We start from the raw sequence: 9043 nt of genomic DNA on the forward strand, positions 1-9043 counted from the left end.
AATATTGTAGGGTCTGTCTTGGGAAGTTTTGTCATGATGTCGAGGAGAAGGTGGCTGTCTCAGGCACTAAGGTGGCTCCTTTGGAAAGGCTGAAATCTGGCTGCCTGCCCTCAGGTGCCCCTGAACTCCTCTATAGTCTCAGCCAAACCGCGGGGGCTCTGCAGCCCCCTTCTCTCTGACTCAGGGCAGCCAGATCCCAAAGGCTTGGGTCCGTCCTGGCCTCCTAACAAGTATCTTTGGGATACTGTTTGTCCTGATTTTCTTTTCTGGATATGTTTTTTCTCCCAACAAGCCCTTCTTAATATGCAATGAGCTGACCTTATTCCATGACAAGATGACAGGATTCTCCCTTGCAGGAGACACCTGCCTGACCCATCTCACCACTCTCCCCAACTCTTCCTCCCTTCACTGCTCCTTTCTCCCTTCAGAGTCATCACTCATCTAAGCACTTCATAACTTCAGTGCATTTATACTGCTCTCCCAGATCTCCAGGGATAAATTCCCTGTCAATCCCACACAGAGGGATCATTTTTGCTTGTGCAGTGTCTTTAGGGTGCAGCACGAGGTCCTCGATGCAGGGATTCCCTGAGTGAAAGCCAGACACCACGTTCCCCTCCACCACATCAAAATGAAAGCAAGCTTGGCTACAGCAAAATGACGGAGCAGCGGTGGAACCTCATGTGTTTGGGAAGATGGTGTAAGGCACCCAAATCTTTACTTCGGATTTTCAAGAGGTGCAAAATGCATGGATGTGTCCGTCAGCTGGACCTCCAGACGGACAAAATGTTACTGGGATCCCCGCTACAAAAAGCTGCCCTAAGGTTGGTGTCACAGGATTTCCGCAAGCTGGTGCTTATCTTCTAGACAAATCTCTTGGGGAGGAAAAAGTCAGACACACACACACAGGTACAGTGAGCACAGCTGTCTGTTGTGGGGCTGTAAGGAACCGCCGGAAACCCGCGGAGGAAGATGCAAAAAAAAAAAAGTGAAAAGGGGAAAGGGGGGGAGGGAAGAAGCTGTTTTTCTCAAAGCTTGGCTGCCCTTGCAAGCAGAGTTACATCCCAAAAGAGACACCCACGTTAGGCAGGTTTAGACCATTACAACCTTTCCGTATTCTATAGATGCTGAAATAGAGGGAAAGTAACTCTGCTGCACAAGAGTGCAGAGGTTAATGTGCTGTTTTCAGGAGAGTGCACCCATGAGCCGGCACAGCAACTTGCTGTACTCATAAAGCTCGTTAGAGCTCTGGAGTCGGGGAAGCTGAGCCATGAGAGCAAATCAACTTGCCAAAGCCGCACAGTAAGTGTGACAGAGTTAGAAAGATTAAATATGAGCAGATTCCCCTTACCCTGCCTGCTTCACGCGCTTATGCAAAGACCATATCTGCAATGAGCGTTTTAGATGCTCCTGAAATTCATGAGTCAGCCTGGATAATACCAACTCACTTCTATAGAAGTTAAGATTGAGTAAAAACAAGGCACCTGAGGGTTTGGTTTGCCCCAAAGGAGCTGAGCTTTGTTGCTTGCTCTGTGTTTGCCCATGGACTGCAGGGCAGGGAGGCACAAAGCAGAGAATATGCCCTCTGGAAAGACCTGGGAAAAAGATAGTTGCCACAGTTCAGGGGCTGAGCTGGAAAATGGAGAGAAAAAGAACTGGATTGGGTCAAAGTGAAAGAAATGGCTGGGGTTTTGGGGTTTGGGGTTTTTTTTGTTGGTTGTTTTGGTTTTTTTTTTTTTGTTCGGGGGAAATAAGAAAAAACCCAACGTGTTATTTTGGGTCAACCCGAATTGCATTTTGAATGTAATGTTTTGTTTTGAGGTTAGGTACCCCTCATGCTTCTCACACTTTCTTTTATTTCAGGTCGCTTTTGAGTGGAAAATGCCACTTCAAAATAGCAAATCAAAGGGTTGTGTTTAAGAGGCATTGAAATAAAATGCTGTGGCATTTTCAAAACAGTTTCTTTCAAGAAATGTACATATGTATATCCTTTCCCCCTATATTTTGGGTGCAGTTGAAAATGTTTGCCATGTTTCATTCATTTTGGAAGCTCCAAAATTGCATGTTTTGGGTTTGTCTTTTTTTTCCTAGACATTTTTTGGGGGTTTTTTGCCTCATTCAATTCCTGCTGAGCAATTGCTTCTGCAGAAACAAGAAAAAGGAGGCGTGTAACCTGGAGAACAGAGGGGTCACAGCTCATATTAGCAAAAGGCCCCAGGAGTACTTGCAAAACTCCTAGTTGTGTCTTCAGGGCACAGGAGGAGGCTCACAACAGTGCCCGGGGCAGAGCCTAGGCTATGGCTGAAGGCAAAAGCATTACCAGTTCCCTCTTATTTCCCAACAAAGATATTGAAGAAGAAGCAGTGAGGAAAGAGTTGAGGCAACAGGAGATGGATGCGTGCAGCTTTACGGCACTTGGTTTTAAATGGCTATGCCGCTGGATGGTTGTTTTTCTAACAACCAGATCACCGGCACCAGCCTTTCATCCCAATGAACTCCAGATTTTTTCAGTTTGCCAGCAGGTTGTATAGAGGTAGATGTGTAGGGTCATGCGAGAGGTACTGGGGGCTAGTTTTATTAGAATGCACCCCATCCCCTGTGGGGGTCTGCAGAGCTCTCTCCTTCAGTGGGTTACGGCTATGGGTGCAGAGGTGCACTCAGAGCTACCTCCTTGCTCAAGCTGGGGTCTTGCCGGCTCACCAGCAGGCAGGCAAGGGACGTACGGAGATGCAAAGCGCCTTGTGCTCACTGCAGATAAGAGAGGTGATGCTGATAGGCATGAGAGAAACATCTCAAGCAACTGACTGAAGCAGAAATGTGGTTTGCAGCTCAAGTGTTTGCCTGACTTGTTGGTGCTCTGGGGCAGGGACAGGCGGGAGCTGGTCCAGGGAGACTGCAACTGCACTATGATGTCCAGCAGACAGTCAAGTCCTAGAGCTTCTCCTTCCAGCTGTAACATCTAATGTGAAGGCAGTAGCCCTTTAAAACCAGATGTATGGTAACTGGCAGCTTAGGTGATGGGCATTTCCTTCCAGACCAACAAATAATGCCGTGTGCTCTGACTAGCAGGGGACAGAAATTCTGAATTCGAGCCATTTTAAGCTAGCAAACTCTTTTTCTGATTTTCCCAGAGCTGGCCAGCTGTGGCCTTCTGTGGTTGCTCCAGCATGCGATGTTTTGTAATGAAGTGGTGGGGTCTCAGCAGGCCTTATTCTGTCACTAGAACAATGGAGCACGGACTTTCTTTATATCCTGAAGGGCATCAAGTAATAAGAACAAGAAAAGTTGTCCAGCTGTGCTTCAGCTGGAATAGTTTTCTCTTTTCATTTTTTCAGTCCGCCTTAGTAGACAGCACGGCCACCTAATTCACTTACCTTCCGAGAGGAGTACTTAAAATGTAAATAGAAAACTGGATTTGAGAAGTGGCGTGTGTCTAGCATGAAGAAGTAAGAATTGCCCCTGCTGGAATAACGTTCCTTTCATTGGGATTATATTAAGGAGGAATTTGGTCTGCTACTTGGCAGCTCTGTGCACAAGCTGAACGGTGGCATCGGTGGTGGTTGTTATTAACATCTAGAAATTCATTCCTAACCTTAGTCACCTCAGGTGATTTGCGCTTGAAAAGATCACATAGCCTGGTAAATTTGGTAAGGGTAAGTAAAGGCATACCAACCCAAACTGCCTCCTGTCTGGCCAAGGACATGGGTTACTCAGCTTTCTTGGCAGTGCTGGTGCTATTCACTACTTTGGTTTAACCCCCTGCAAAGTCCATGTAGAGGTGAAGAATTGTGGGCAAAACCCGCTGGCGGGTCCCTCAGCTCAGAGGAGTGCCTGGAGGTGGCTGTCACAGCTTTCTGGGGCTCAAGGTGTTGCAGAGAAGGAAGCCAAAGCCTGCAGGAGATGTGCCTGTGAAGGTGCAGGCGGATGTTTGCTGCTTGCAGCCTGTCTCCAGCTGCTTGTCACAGCAAGGTGAAAATGAGCCCAATAATCAGCTTAAAGAGAAGATCATGAAGGGAGCAGGTCAAGGGACCTGCGGGGACACTGGTGATGGGAACGACTTGGCCAGCGCAGCTGCAGCCGGAGGAGGACGTGTATCTCCACCCATATCCTCCTGCTGGGAAAGGATCGCCTGGGAGGCAAAGCCCATCTCAGCAGGGACCTGGGGAAACAGGTGGTGACAAAATGATTCCCCTGCACCCACTGAAGCACATCAAGCGGGGTGCATGGGGAATGGCTCATATGTTAAGCCCATCATACTTGCTATTGGATTTTTTGTTGTTGTTGTTGTTGAAACCACTACAGAGAGCAGCACGTTTCCAGGAGCCTGGCTCCAACAAGCAAACTTCCCTGTGGCTTCCTGCCGGCTTGGGAAGGATTCGTGGCTGGGGATGCTTTACCTCTTCCGTGCCAACTCGACTGGAGCCATGGTTCTGGAGATGGTTCTTTGATATCCTATACAAAGGATTGTTCTTTGTGGCGTTTTTGTCATGAAATAATATGTTTCTGCAGAGTTTAATCTGATTAAAATACAAAGAATTAGGATGGGGGTCTGGATACGTGCAAAGTAGTATTTATGTATCTGTTTCTTTTGTTAATAGATAGGCCTGCCAGTCCCACAAAAACTTAAGTATGCACTTAATGTTCCCAGTGGCTAATCCCATGAAAGTCTACTCCCAGCGTAAAGTCAAGCACACACGTACATCTGTATAAGGCACGGACTGCACAGCCCTAATACTGGTGTGCTGATGTAGAGCTGTTGCGTTGTGAATGTTTGCATGTCTGGAGCGTCTCATCAGACTCAAGGATGCATAAACCCTTGCTGTCTGGATCTATAAGGTATTAAGTAGGACTTGGAAAATGGAGTGCTGGCAGGGAGAGGCAAGGTGTTACAGTTAACGATGTGAAATAATGGTAGAAGGCAAGCACAGGATCATTAAATAATGGCTTTGGTTGTCCATTATTTACTTCAGCCTTCCTTCTGCCTCTGTGAATGCTGACTCCTGCACCATCACTCTAGCAATGGCACAGTTGTCATCACTCTTTTCAAATAGACACTTTTTGTTTAATATTTCGAAAGCAGGCCTAAAACGTACACAAGTATCAGTGTTAGGCAGAGGGAGAGAAAGCTCAGAGATAATGCAGTATATGAACATAGTAAGGCATATGCCTTATCTCTCAGTAAAATTGGTGAATTACTATCAGTGCTACAACAGCATTCTCAATTACTGCAACAACTTACCGCCTTTGATACAAGATCACCAGAATTTTTGTCTGCAATCTGATAAAAAGCCAACTGTACCAAAGCAGCAAAGAGATTAAAAGCAAAACAAACAATTAAAGGAAATGGGGGGGTGGGGGGAGGAATCAACAAATGAAAAATTACAGGCTAGAATTTTAATTATATGACGTATTTTATTCTGAAAGCTCTCACCATATATTACAGTACTGTCTCGAAGTCAGATCTGTTGCCCGTCTGAGACAGGAGTGACTTAACACCGGTCTGTAGGTTCTGCTGTGCTGTTACGGGATCTCTAGAGCGTCTGTGACTGTGAATCCTTCCTTCCTGCAAGGACCCCATAGACCTGGACACTTGGGGAGATGTGCTGGGTTTGGCTTTCCTTTTAACCTGAAGCAAAAGTCAGCTTGAGGCTGCCAGATTGTGCCTGGTTTCAGATCAAACCCCTGTGAAAGTAGTGAATTGAGTATGGTTTCCACTCAAAACCATAAATCGGTCTTGATTTGCTTGAAACTTTGCCCAGGTTTTTGTTGGTTTTTTTTTTTTTCCCCTGCAAACTTGGCCTGTGTTCTAGGTTTGTAACAAAACCTAAAACAAACATCACTGGGTTTCAGGTTTAGTTGTGAAAGTTTAACACAGAAATCATTTTCCTCCGGGGGAAAGGGAGGATGCTGGCCTCTGCGCTCAGGCTGAGGTTTGGTTTTTATTCTTTTTGAGAATGACGGTGACAGCTTGTAATTTTTACCTTGAAAGCAGCTGGAGAAGAGGTTTTGGCTCAACATCTGATCTGAAGGACAGAACAGGGGAGGGTGACCATCACATCCCCGCTTGGATCTCCAGCCCGGTTTTCCCATCGCTGTTAGCAATGGGGAGCGCATTAGTGCGGAGAAGCCCCGCTGTCTCACTGCTATGCCGTTTAACTCAGACCAGCACAGCTCTGAATCAGGGTCAGCATTTGAGAGCATGGAGGCCAAAGATAGCAGGAGGACAGATTTTTGCCTGGCATATGGTAAGATCAGCAACTGGGAACCATGCCACCACAAGAGAAGGAGCTGTAAGAAATTGCAGCTTCCAGCTTATGCTGAATTCCCAACTCACCAGGAGTGAGGCTTGTCATGTAAGAAAGCAAGACACCATCCATTAATTGCTGGCAGCATTTTGTCTTTCTGTGAGATAGGAGCTTCCGATTCCTCTTGTGTTTCTCCCAGCAAGCTGAGCCTCACATTTCAGAAAGAAAGTCCAAGCTGGCGTGCTACCCTTGCTCTGGTCTGCATGGCAGGGAAACCAGGACTCCAGCATTTTCCCAATTAGCCTAGCGCTCCAAGTGCTATGTCGTGCCATGTGAAACAGATTTTTTTTTTTAAACAAGATTACTACTGTGTACAAGGTCAAAGACTACAGGAGTTACTGTTTGCCATGCTAAAACATTGCTGCTGTCTCTGATGAGCACAGATATGCTGTGTGGTCCTTACAGCTTTTGACCCAGAGGCGTGAATGCTAACACCAGAGCCCTCTCCATGTGCCTGGCTATAATCACAGGAAGCTCATTCATTACTCAGGTCCTGAAGATATGGAAGTCTTGGTAATCAGTTTGGATGGGAGGGGTAAATTAATCATTTCCTTTTACACTTGTTGATAGAGCAATTCATTCTGTCATGAGAAAATTTGGAAGTGGGGGGGAGTTGCAGTAAACTGTGAGTAAAACCTGAGATTTCAATCAGATGTTGTGGTCCAGCTCTGCTGCTGCTTTTCTCTTTAATCTTACTTCCCCTGTTTCCTCACAACAGGGCCTTTTTCAGGGCTAAGCCATGCTTCCCAGAGCCAGCCTTTTGAGCTAACTGGGACGGTAGATAGCTTTTCATCCAGGGAATGGACTGGGAACCTAGGGAAGTGCATTTGCTGTCCCCATTCAGGGGACCAGATGAGATCCTGGAGAAAAATGCCCAAGGCAGTACAGCTACTATTATCTCCAGCCACCAGCAGCAAAAGCAGATTAGAGACCTCCTATGGAAAGTAGGAAAGGAGTGTCCTGGGCAGTTGGGACAAATCCTTTCTGCCTCTGCCTGGCTTGCTGGGCACTGCTGAACTCTCCCGACTTGCTGTTACTAAAGGATCTGAAATAACACTCCTTTGGCTGCTGCCCTGGGCTGGCTTCATGGGATGAGGGAAGTAGTGCCCATCTACAGCAGTCTGTGTCCTTCTCCTGGCACTGCTTGACTCTTGCGGGGATATTTTAGCCTCTCCAGAGGCAGCTGCTGAAATATTGTTGAGCATAGAATTGGAAAATAAGGAGAACTGAAGCTGGGGCTGGGGTTTTTGTTTTGTTTCGGGTTGGTTTTTTTGCTACATCAGGCTTTAAACTGCTAATTCTAACAATAACATTTGAAATCATAGTCAAGTAATACCACCATGTGTTTTAGGGACATTGCTATCATGGTGGTTTTAGATGCATGTCTAGGTCCTACCAATTTTGGTGGGGTGTGTACATAAGGGACCTTCACGCTACTTCATAACACTGAGGTCTGAAAACAGAGATCATTAGCAAAGTGTTCTGCATCAAATCCATTTAGACGTCCCACATCATTTAGATACAGCTGCTGTCACAGGAAATGAACGGTGCCTTTGCATGGCTGTTGTATTAGAAGAACTTGGTCCTTATTTTGCCTAATTGCTTACCTGTCTGCCGCAATCTTCTTGTGCTAAGTACATACCTTTTTAAAGCTCCTTACAGTGGCTATTTGGTAGGGTGGGACTGGATGTTATTTAAATTAGAAGAGGGGGAAAAAAAAAGAGCAATTAGTGTTTCCTGAGATCACAGGATCACCTTTCAGTTGCACCAGTGGGAGATAAAGCTTGTTAGTTAATTGGAAGGGCTGAAACCCCAAGGCACCAGATGCCATTGCATTTAGAGACTGCAAAAGAAGACAGAAGCAGATTTTAGTCTGCCAGGATTGCATGAGTGTGGCTGCAATTTCCATTTACAAAATGTAGCTATTACTGTTTTTATTTAGTTAGTACAGGTGTGAAATGGTCTTTTTTAGACCTTTTCTCCTCAAAGCATGCATGCTGCTTTATCTGTATTGAGGCAGTGAAAATGTTATATGCTACCAACCCAGCTGTGCACCATGTTAGTTTATGGAGCTGACAAAGGGGTTTTAAGTTAATCCCGCTGATTTGGGAGTGGTCTGATACAGAGCTGACTTCATGTTGATGACAAGCAGCAGAGACTGGTCCCATCCAAGAAACTTGGTACTTGGTCTTTAAGCTGATGTAAGTGCTCCTTCTTACTCAGGTTGTATTGATATGATGCTTTGGATATTTATAGTTAAAGCTGTCAGCGGGCAAACCACCGCAGACAGACCTTGCCAAATCAGGTAGTACCAGCTGGACCGAGCTTGGAGTGAAGTTACGAAATGTTGGCTATGTAAACACCTGTAGGTTGGGTGTTGGTAACCCCACTGCTTGCCAGGACCTATTGCTGTAAGGCAGTAGCCGCAGCTGCTCCTTTGCCAGTTGATGGCCAAAACCTGCACTGATTGTGCCAAACCATTTGGTTTCTGCTCTTGCTCTGGTTCCTCATGTTTTGATTGTAGCTTCTGCTCCGCATCTCCTGCTCTCTGCCTCGTATTCCTGAGTGCTGGTGCCTATCAGTGCAAGCAGCAGTCTTGTCAGCAGTTCAAATCCAGGGACGTAGGAGTGGGGGGATTTCCCTGCTCTGTCTGGATGGGTGATTGGGCCTTCCAGTGTGCTGGGGAGCACCATGTCCAAAAAAGGGTTTTGAGAGTTGCCTTCCTGAGAAGGCAATAAATT

The sequence above is a fragment of the Balearica regulorum genome, chromosome 3 (assembly GCF_011004875.1).
Source record: "Balearica regulorum gibbericeps isolate bBalReg1 chromosome 3, bBalReg1.pri, whole genome shotgun sequence".
Classification (NCBI taxonomy): Eukaryota; Metazoa; Chordata; class Aves; order Gruiformes; family Gruidae; genus Balearica; species Balearica regulorum.